The sequence below is a fragment of the Cherax quadricarinatus genome, chromosome 86, assembly GCF_038502225.1.
Source record: "Cherax quadricarinatus isolate ZL_2023a chromosome 86, ASM3850222v1, whole genome shotgun sequence".
Lineage (NCBI taxonomy): Eukaryota > Metazoa > Arthropoda > Malacostraca > Decapoda > Parastacidae > Cherax > Cherax quadricarinatus.
Window position 1 is genome coordinate 11,347,585 of NC_091377.1, and position 12,469 is coordinate 11,360,053.

A 12,469-nucleotide genomic window follows, 5' to 3' on the forward strand; every position below is an offset into this window, starting at 1 on the left:
AAGAATATAGACTTACAAGACTCCTTGTACACATCAAAGCTGTTTAACATCGACACGATGTTGGATAAGAGACGTGTGCAACATCTGGGTATCTTTTGATAAAGGTTTCGCCAGCACAGCAGGCTTTACCAACCTGTGCCTTCTGCACAGTCGACTCTCGAGTGTTCCAACATGTTGAACATTCACACTCCCACGTAGAAACAAACGAATATATACAGATCAAGATCGCAGTCAGCAGGACTCGAAACCACGTCAGGGGAGACTGACAAGGTTCCCCAAGTGACACTCTAGACTATTCTGCCACAGTTAAGCGGCCTTGTTTACAAGCCATGTTTCTCTCCCTGCTCCAGGAGCAGGGAGAGAAAAATGTTGCTTGACACTGACAGGTGTGGCACTCAAGGTATGTAGTCTGTACCCTGACTGCCCGGTAGTGAGGTTGGGTAATGTGTCACACATGATTGGTGGCACTATTGACACTCAATAGAATTTAAAATCACAAACGTGGACTCAAAATTGCTCATCAGATGATATAAATAAATGGTTTGGAAAAAGTTGATAAATGAGAGACTCGTGCAACGTTTCGGTAACTATTTTTGAAACGTTTCGCCTGTCAGTGACTTCATTACTGACCTAAATGTTACAAAGAGTATCTTATTTATCTTCAAATGAATAATGAGTCCTAAACATAATTTTTAAACGGGTGTAGTAGTAAGCCAGTGGAAGGCCTCGGTCAGATGACCAAAAGCTCCAGCTGTGGGTCATGTGACTGAGACCCGTGTCAGGAAACACCTGTAGTGATTCCTGATAAACACAGATGGCGCTAGTCTGTGTTACCTAAATAATCTTTTCCAGGATTTCATTGAAAGGTTTGCTAAATGTTAAGAGTTTCTGTTACTACAAACGCGTACCTCGATGTTACCTTACAACCGAAAGATCCGAGATCAATCCCGGGGAGGTTGGAGGTAGGTGTTGGGCAAGTTCTTGCGTCTTTAGTCTTTGTTCGCCTAGCAGTGAATGGGTACCTAGGTGTAAGGTGGGGTGGTAGGTGGCATCCTGGGGGAGGGAGGAGGGGAGATGAGGTAGCATTCCATCGATACGGCTGAGATTTGTATGAGCTGAGGTGGAATAATAGCTCTTAGTTGTCCAGTCTGTACACTGGCTGTTGTCAAAGTCTGGACACGTCCGTCAGTCACTCTTGCAGATTAATGTAAATCCTTTATTATTATTATTATTATTATTATTATTATTATTATTGTTATCAGTGTTAAGTTCGTAGCTGAGGTCTGTGAAGCTAAACTAAGTTTTCAGGCTATATTGTCTTAATATTACAATGTTGTCCAACCATTTAATATTGTCCACACTGAGGTTAATATTGTCTACACTGTCGCTAGTATTGTCCACCCTGAGGTCAGTATTGTCCACCCTGAGGTCAGTATTGTCCACCCTGAGGTCAGTATTGTCCATCCTGGGGTCAGTATTGACCACACTGCAGTCAGTATTGACCACACTAACATCAATAATGACCAGAATGACATCAATAAGTCTTAAACTACTACTATGTCGTCTTCAAGGCTGGTAGTACTGACCAAACAAGAATGCTGATTGTGATATTCACATCAATAAAGCATTACCGTAGCCACAGTAGTATAATGTAGTCTACAGATTGATCACTACAGAGTTACTTCTACAGTTATATTCGCCTGGGTTCAATTGAATACAAGCAGAATAAGGTACCTATGTGTTGTAACCGTCTTGTTCGTCTACCTGACGGTATTGCACGAAGTAAATAGGGAACGGGTGGGATTTGAACCCACGGCAAGTGAATGGTGAAACTCGCAGGTCAGTGCCATGGGGTCCCCACTTGTTCTGTGATTTATTTAGTGCCATAATGTAGCATGCCACAGGGATATGCTTGTGTATAATTGGAGTTATGTACACACGTATGTTTAAGACAATATGCTGTTTTTGTTAACAGGAATACACTTGAACACTATGTAAGGGCTGCCCTGTGATGGTCACAACATGGTGCTTTAAAGATGTAAAATAAGTTTTAATTGGAGATAACTTTTTTTTCACTATGTAGAGCTTTAAGTTTTAGAGGTTACTCGATGCTGTTGCAAAGTTCCAACACTGTACTTTAGTCTGGAAGATCGGAGGTTCGAGCCTTTGAGTTACACTTACCTTTTACAGAGGTTACAGTTAGGATGCATGTACAGTCCATGAGGTGAGGTGGAGTAGTAGAGGTGAGCCAACTCTTGCAACCATTTCAAGATAGTTGCATGAGCAGGAATCACTCAAGTGTTAAAATCTAAGTTTATATGAGGTAGTGCAAGATTCCTAGGTCAGTAGTGTGTGTGTGTGTGTGTGGGGGGAGGGGACACTTGTATAAAGTTTAGGACATTTATTAAAGGAGAGATATCGGTACGAGTGGCTTCATCAACCTTAAGTAAAGCTACTGAATTCTACACAAGTGTCCTTCACAGTCTGTAGGTATCGCTGTACTATTTACAGTCAGTGGTGGGAGTAATGGAACAATGCAGCAGGTCTACTGGGCAGTGCTAGGTTTGAAATCTTTCCTGATTAACGTTTGGTAACTGTCCATGTAATATGTGCTAGAAGCTTGGGTTAACTAAGAGCACCTTTCTTTTCTTCATAGTCTCCTGGCCCTGTGCCCTTCCTTGACGGTGAGTCTGGCACCTTGCTCAGAGATCAGGTGTGAATGTTTGTCTCGTGGACGACACGAGCGTTAAGTACAGGTATGTTAATACTGACAGATTGTGGGAATAAGACACATGCACAATCAGTACACTAAATATTTGTATTGTGCATATGTCTTACTGTATTTCCACGACGTGCGATGATAATGAATTTTGCTAGAGAATTGGTTAAATGAGAGACCTGCATGCAAGGAAAACTTTGTCACGACGTTTAGCCTCGTGCGAAACTAAACTCAAGATAAACGTTATCGCAATAAAAACTTGCTCCGCAGATATCTTTTATTCTGTCATGTCGGCATCTTACCCTTATATCTAAGTATATTGGCGGTCTTGTATTCTGATGTTTAAGCTGCGTGAAGTCTTTGCTATGACCCATCCATCACATTCATCACAAGGATTGATGCAAACTGACACTGGGGTTATGTGAGTGGTGTGGACTGAGCTCATGGTAGCTTACATTGTTTTTGAGAGGGATAACTGCTGCATTAGTGCCATTTTTTTCGATGTCTGTATTGATATATCAGAAGTGTTTTCATGTGGGGAAGAATGAGATGTCTGTCTGAATATTCGACCTCTTTCAAAGTGGAAATTTTCTGGCTTGTCAGCAATCGTAGATGGTGTGAAATGCCACATTCCTCTTGTAGATGTTGGGGGCTGTATCTAAACTCTCGAAGAAACAGAATATTAACCTCTGTTTAGTTATCCCGTCGTAGTGAGAGAAAAAATGTTTAAGACGCAATACACAATTTATGACATTTTATTGAGGAAAGGTCTCGTCCACCAGGGACTCTTATTAATTCAGAGAAAAGCAGAGCTTGTGTATTGACATGTCGGTATATTCAACCATTTATTGAATAAACAGAGAAGTGTATAAGGTTCTTATTGTTTGATTTGCGGTAGAACTTTTCAAGTTGGTGTTCTTGTTTTATGATTTCGACGTGAAAGATTGGAGGGTGTTGTCCCATTCTTCTTCAACTGAAAACTGGACGAGTCGTCATTGTGTAAGTGTAATTACAAGGATATCAACGTAACACAACTATGTGATGGATGAAAGAATGATGCTTTGAGGAATTCCATGCAAGTGATGGCTGAAACTGCAGTTATAGGTTATTCCATAACCATGCAGTACCTCTCTTGTAGTAAGAGTAAACTAAAAACTCGCTGAGATCTTTGAAGAATGGAGAAAGTATTGATAATTCGGTATCTTATGTTTCACAGCAGTATTGTGGCTTGGTGTGGAAAGTCACGTCACGTCGAGGCTGACCTATAGCTCTTTGTTGAAGAATTACACACATTTACAACATCTGGGTATCTTTATTTGTAGACGTTACGCTATCCAGTGACTTTATCAATACAAACTCAGACATAATGGGAAGACTATAGAACTATGTACAAAAGACGAGGTGATCAGTCCCGCAGCGACGGAGAGCGCCGTTCATGGTGCCTAGCTCCTATGCAGGTGAAGAGCTCTTCATCCTAGGAATCTGGGATATTCTCCAGGATCAGACCTGATTGCCTATCATTACTAGGCGCTGTATGACCCTCCTCCCCTAGTTGTTTATAATTGTCAGCCAGCTAGGTTACCAACTACCTCCCTCCCAGGGACCCTCCCTACCTTCCTCCCTCCCAGGGACCCTCCCTACCTTCCTCCCTCCCAGGGACCTTTCCTCCCTCCCAGGGACCTTTCCTCCCTCCCAAGGACCTTTCCTCCCTCCCAAGGACCTTTCCTCCCTCCCAGGGACCCTTCCTCCCTCCCAGGGACCCTTCCTCCCTCCCAGGGACCCTTCCTCCCTCCCAGGGACCCTCCCTACCTCCCAGGGACCCTTACTTTCAGGGACCCCTCCCTCCCTGGGACTCTATCATATAGATAAAGTAAGTTCATTTAGGTACAGATACACACGAGTACAGTTATCATGCACAGTATAAATTACCCAGGATAATCCAAAATTCCGAGTGACTTATTTCCATTGTGGTCCTTGAACGTTTTTGTATTTACAGGAAACCACAATATGAAAATCCATTCCAACATCGAGTCGTATTTCAAGGCAACGCTTGTGTTCGAAAATAATGGTTACCAGCGTATGTGAGTGTACATATATGAGTGTACATATATGAGTGTACATATATGAGTGTACATATATGAGTGTACATATATGAGTGTACATATATGAGTGTACATATATGAGTGTACATATATGAGTGTACATATATGAGTGTACATATATGAGTGTACATATGAGTGTACATATATGAGTGTACATATATGAGTGTACATATATGAGTGTACATATATGAGTGTACATATATGAGTGTACATATATGAGTGTACATATGAGTGTACATATATGAGTGTACATATGAGTGTACATAGTGTACATATATATTAGTGTACATATGTCATTGTACATATGTCATTGTACATATGTCATTGTACATATGTCATTGTACATATGTCATTGTACATATGTCATAGTACATATGTCATAGTACATATGTCATAGTACATATGTCATAGTACATATGTCATAGTAGTCATAGTACATATGTCATAGTACATATGTCGTAGTACATATGTCGTAGTACATATGTCGAGTACATATGTAGTACATATGTCGTGTACATATGTCATTGTACATATGTCATTGTACATATGTCATTGTACATATGTCATTGTACATATGTCATTGTACATATGTCATAGTACATATGTCATAGTACATATGTCATAGTACATATGTCATAGTACATATGTCATAGTACATATGTCATAGTACATATGTCATAGTACATATGTCATACATATGTAGTACATACGTCGTCATAGTACATATGTCATAGTACATATGTCATAGTACATATGTCATAGTACATATGTCGTAGTACATATGTCGTAGTACATATGTCGTAGTACATATGTCGTAGTACATATGTCGTAGTACATATGTCATAGTACATATGTCATAGTACATATGTCATAGTACATATGTCATAGTACATATGTCATAGTACATATGTCATAGTACATATGTCATAGTACATATGTCATAGTACATATGTCATAGTACATATGTCGTAGTACATATGTCGTAGTACATATGTCGTAGTACATATGTCGTAGTACATACGTCGTAGTACATACGTCATTGTACATATGTCATAGTACATATGTCATAGTACATATGTCATAGTACATATGTCATAGTACATATGTCATAGTACATATGTCACAGTACACATGTCATAGTAAGTATGTGAGTGCTGTTTACAGTGGTCGCTGCCATACAAGTTACCTCAGACATTATCAGCTACACAAGAGATATACACAGAGATGTATATGTTAGTGGTCATACACAGAGGCTACCTTCATCTTTATTTTAGGTATTAAAGTATTCTTGACGAGTGGTAAATAATGATATGCAGCCTTAATAACCTTCGTTTAGTAGATAGGCTTTAAGTCCCATTAAACCAACTAATCGACCAGTTACAAGATTTTTAGAGGCATATATTGTTCTCTCCTATATACCGAAACAGGGGTCGAGGCCCAGCTTCAGGCCCCGCCTCTTCACTGACTGCTACTGTGTTACACACACTCCTGGCTTCAAGAACCTTATCGTACCTCATCTTCAAGCTATGTATGAACCCTGCCTCTGTCATTGCGCTGCCCAGGTAGTTGCACTTGCAACTAGGCTGTTACTGTGATCGAATGGGCCCCTCAAAATAATATGAAGTTCAACGAGGAGAAATTTCAACTACTCAGATATGGGAAACTTGAGGAAATTAAAACTATCAGGTTATACGACAAATTCTAACCATACAATAGAGCGAAAAAGTAATGTGAGGGACCTGGGAGTAATAATGTCAGGATCTCGCCTTCAAAGACCACAATAATGTATCTACAGCTAGGAAAATGATAGGATGGATAATGAGAACCTTCAAAACTAGGGACGCAAAAGCCCATGATTCTCTTGAAATCACTTGTGCTCTCTAGGCTGGAATACTGCTGTACACTAACGGCCCCCTTCAAGGCTGGCGACATTGCTGACCTGGAGAGTGTACAAAGAACTTTCATGGTACACAAGTACGATAAAGCACCTAAATTACTGGGAACTGTTGAAGGTCCTTGATCGGTATTCCCTGGAAAGCAGGCGAGAGAGATACGTGATAATATGCACTTGGAAAGCAAAAGACTCGGCAGGAAATGCAACATTCCCCCGATGAAAAGCAGGGGCGCCACGAATACACTGAGAGACAACACAGTAAGTGTCGGGGGCCCAAGACTGTTCAACTGCCTCCCAGCATACATAAGGGAGATTACTAGTAGACCCCTGACTGTCTTCAAGAAGGCACTAGACAGGCACCGAAAGTCAGTACCTGACCAACCGGGCTGTGGTTCGTACGTCAGCTTGCGTGTGGCCAGCAGTAACAGCCTGGTTGATCAGACCCTGATCCACCATGAGGCCTGGTTTCAGACCGAGCCACGGGGGCGTTGACCCCCGAAACCCTCTCCAGGTAAACTCCAGGTAAACGCTGGTCATGCTGGTGAAGATCTCTTGATCCAAAGAATTCCCAGTACCTTCCCTTTTCTCGCATCAAACCTGATTATTTCCCATTTCCTAAGTGCTGTGTGCTCCCTACGGGTTTACCTTTCCGAATAGTTAATAATTTACAATAGCATAAAATATATACATAAAAGTTAATATATGTATTACTATTATACAGTGTAAAATTGTATACATTGTATATACCAAGGTATACATTATAAGGTATACATTGTATACAGTGTGTACACTATACACCAGGATGTACATTGTATTCAGTGTACACCCTAGTGTATACAGTGTACATTGTACACAACAGGGTGTATACTACACACCAGGGTGTATACTATACACCCTGGTGTATACTATAAACCAGGGTGTATACTATACACCAGGGTGTATACTACACACCAGGGTGTACACTACACACCAGGGTGTACACTATACACCAGGGTGTATACTATACACCAGGGCGTACACTACACACCAAGGTGTACACTGTATACACCAAAGTGTACACTATACACCAGGGTGTATACTATAAACCAGGGTGTATACTATACGCCAGGGTGTACACTACACACCAAGGTGTACACTATACACCAAAGTGTACACTATACACCAGGGTGTATACTATACACCAGGGTGTATACTATACACCAGGGTGTATAGTATACACCAGGGTGTATACTATACACCAGGGTGTATACTATATACCAGGGTGTACACTATACACCAGGGTTTATACTATACACCAGGGTGTATACTATACACCAGGGTGTATACTATACACCAGGGTGTATAGTATACACCAGGGTGTATACTATAGAGTAATGGCTGTATATGAGAAGAGAGGAAGAGTCACTTTAATAATTAATATCCGCACAGGTGTGGCAACACTTACTGAATGATAGTGAAGGTGTTTAAGTGTACCTGGTACAACACTTAACTTTATATACCTACACGAGTACAATGATAGTGAAGGTGTTTAAGTGTACCTGGTACAACACTTAACTTTATATACCTACACGAGTACAATTATCACACATAGTAACATGTGCAACAAGATCACAGTAAACAGGTGATATCACAGTATGCAAAATAACCAAAGTGAAATTCGAATCTCTTTCGTGGTTTCTCACATTATCAAGAAATAATGACTATTCCTTGATAATGTGAAAAATAACGGAAGCGCTTAGAATTTCACTATTTTCACCGTTATTTTGCAGAGTGTTATGTGTAAATCGCCTAGAATAACCCCCCCATCCCCTGAAAAAAAGTCAGTGACTTATTTCCATTAGTCATAAAAGAAAACTTGGGCTAAAACAAAATATCATTTGTGTTAAATTTCCCGAGTATGTTAAATCTAGAAGGAGAGTTGAGAGAATACGAAACATTTAGTTTAAGGAGAGGTCGTAGTAGCGAGGTTGAGTGCCACAAACAGCTGATGTGATCAACATGGTTTGTGTGGTCTGTGATTGTTGTATGTGACTTACAGTAAGTGATTTGTTTGTTGTTGTTTACGTGGGTTTAGATGTATTATAGAGGTTTGGAGGAGACTGTAGTGTGGAGGTAGCAGGTGGAGTAGCGTGTAGTGATGGAGTGTACACACTGTGTAACCATGGTAGCCAACACTCACTACTACACCACAACCCCACACACACCATCTCCCTCCCCACACCCACACACACCATCCCCCTCCCCCACACCCACACCATCCCCCTCCCCCCACCTACACCATCCCCCTTCCCCCCACCGACACCATCCCCCTCCCCCCCACCCACACCATCCCCCTCCCCCACCCACACCATCCCCCTCCCCCCACACACCCACATGTAATATATATATATATATATTATAATGTATATACATATATGTCATATAGGTAAAACCTGCCATTTTGGCTTCAACAGCAACGCTCTTCTTGCCGTATAGGGGAAGCGAAAATTTGTGTATGCAATAATTTCGCAAAAATAATTCTGAACCTAACGAAAAAAATATATTTCATTGCTTGTTTATTATTAAATTATTGTAAATGTGTCTAAAATATATTTAGTTCAATTAGGCTAAATTAAATTGCGCTTGTTTTAATAAGGTTAGGTAAATTTCCTAAGGTTCTTTTGGTACAAAATTATTACTTTTTACATTAACTTAAACGTATAAGAGAAAATTTTAGGAAGGACTTAATTTTAAATTAGTTCTTGTTAATTGACCAATTTTACATATTCGGCGTGCGCGCGCGCGCACTAACCCGTCATGCACGAGGTGTGACAGTGAGCGCCTGTGACGAGCGGGGTTCCACAGGGGTCAGTGCTAGGACCTGTGCTGTTGTTGGTATATGTGAATGACATAACGGAAGGGATACACTCAGAAGTGTCCTTGTTTGCGGACGATGTGAAGTTAATGAGGAGAATTAAATCGGATGAGGATCAGGCAGGACTACAAAGAGACCTGGACAGGCTGTAAGCCTGGTCCAGCAACTTGCTTTTTGAATTTAACCCTGCCAAATGCAAAGTCTTGAACGGGGAAGGGCAAAGAAGACCGCAGACAAAGTATAGGCTATGTGGCCAAAGACTGCAAACCTTACTCGAGGAAAAGGATCTTAGGGTGAGTATAATACCGAGCATATCTCCTGAGGCGCACATCAGTCAGATAACTGATGCAACATATGAACGTCTGGCAAACTTTAGAATACCGTTCCGATACATCAGTAAGGAATCGTTAAAGACTCTGTACACCATGTACGTCAGGCCCATACTGGAGTATGCAGCACCAGTTTGGAACCCACACCTGGTCAAGCACGTCAAGAAATTAGAGAAAGTGCAAAGGTTTGCAGCAAGACTAGTTTTAGAACTAAGGGGAATGTCATACGAAGAAAGGTTAAGGGAAATTGGCCTGACGACACTGGAGGACAGGAGGGTTAGGGGAGACATGATTACGACATATAAAATACTGCGAGGGATTGACAAGGTGGACAGACAGGATGTTCCAGGGAGGGGGACACAGAAACAAGAGGTCGTAATTGGAAGTTGAAGACTCATATGAGTCAAAAGAAATGTTAGGAAGTATTTCTTTAGTCATAGAGTAATCAGGAAGTGGAATAGTCTGGAAAGTGACGTAGTGGAGGCTGGAACCATACATAGTTTTAAGACGAGGTTTGATAAAGCTCATGGAGCAGCGAGAGAGGACCTAGTAGCGATGAGTGAAGAGGCGGGGCCAGGAGCTATGTATCGACCCCTGCAACCACAAATAGGTGAGTACACCCCCCCCCCTCTCTCTCTCTCTCTCTCTCTCTCTCTCTCTCTCTCTCTCTCTCTCTCTCTCTCTCCCCCCCCTCCACCCTCCCCTCCCCTCTTACACCCGTCCCAGTAAACACCCCCCCACACAGTCACATACACACCCTCACATACACACCCTCTCCCCCACGTCCTCACATACACACCCTCACCCCCACACCCTCACATGCACACCCTCTCCCACACACCCTCAAATGCACACCCACTCCCACACACCCTCACATACACACTCTCCCCCACCCCCTCACATACACACCCTCACCCCCACACCTTCACATACACACCCTCACCCACACACCCTCACATGCACACCCTCTCCCACACACCCTCACATACACACCCTCACCCCCACACCCTCACATACACACCCTCACATGCACATCCTCTCCCACACACCCTCACATACACACCCTCACACACCCTCACATGCACACCCTCACATGCACACCCTCACATGCACACCCTCACATGCACACCCTCACATGCACACCCTCACATGCACACCCTCACATACACACCCTCACATACACACCCTCACATACACACCCTCACATACACACCCTCACATACACACCCTCACATACACACCCTCACATACACACCCTCACATACACACCCTCACATACACACCCTCACATGCACACCCTCACATACACACCCTCACATACACACCCTCACATACACACCCTCACATACACACCCTCACATACACACCCTCACATACACACCCTCACATACACACCCTCACATACACACCCTCACATACACACCCTCACATACACACCCTCACATACACACCCTCACATACACACCCTCACATACACACCCTCACATACACACCCTCACACACACACCCTCACATACACACCCTCACATACACACCCTCACATACACACATGTATTTAATGGTTACTGGAAAAAAAGGTTTAAAACAAGTGTGATAAAAAAGAAGTAAGTTTAATGTCTGGATTAACGTAGAGGAAGCAGAGGAGGATTAACGTAGAGGAAGCAGAGAGGAGGATTAACGTAGAGGAAGCAGAGAGGAGGATTAACGTAGAGGAAGCAGAGAGGAGGATTAACGTAGAGGAAGCAGAGAGGAGGATTAACGTAGAGGAAGCAGAGAGGAGGATTAACGTAGAGGAAGCAGAGAGGAGGATTAACGTAGAGGAAGCAGAGAGGAGGATTAACGTAGAGGAAGCAGAGAGGAGGATTAACGTAGAGGAAGCAGAGAGGAGGATTAACGTAGAGGAAGCAGAGAGGAGGATTAACGTAGAGGAAGCAGAGAGGAGGATTAACGTAGAGGAAGCAGAGAGGAGGATTAACGTAGAGGAAGCAGAGAGGAGGATTAACGTAGAGGAAGCAGAGAGGAGGATTAACGTAGAGGAAGCAGAGAGGAGGATTAACGTAGAGGAAGCAGAGAGGAGGATTAACGTAGAGGAAGCAGAGAGGAGGATTAACGTAGAGGAAGCAGAGAGGAGGATTAACGTAGAGGAAGCAGAGAGGAGGATTAACGTAGAGGAAGCAGAGAGGAGGATTAACGTAGAGGAAGCAGAGAGGAGGATTAACGTAGAGGAAGCAGAGAGGAGGATTAACGTAGAGGAAGCAGAGAGGAGGATTAACGTAGAGGAAGCAGAGAGGAGGATTAACGTAGAGGAAGCAGAGAGGAGGATTAACGTAGAGGAAGCAGAGAGGAGGATTAACGTAGAGGAAGCAGAGAGGAGGATTAACGTAGAGGAAGCAGAGAGGAGGATTAACGTAGAGGAAGCAGAGAGGAGGATTAACGTAGAGGAAGCAGAGAGGAGGATTAACGTAGAGGAAGCAGAGAGGAGGATTAACGTAGAGGAAGCAGAGAGGAGGATTAACGTAGAGGAAGCAGAGAGGAGGATTAACGTAGAGGAAGCAGAGAGGAGGATTAACG

The 12,469-nt window shown here is 42.7% G+C and overlaps 1 protein-coding gene across 1 annotated transcript in view; it reads left to right on the forward strand.

The window, feature by feature from the left end:
* LOC128703084 (kinesin-like protein KIF19) overlaps window positions 1-12,469 on the forward strand; it is a 295,621-nt gene that overhangs the window by 17,838 nt on the left and 265,314 nt on the right. The window lies entirely within an intron of this gene.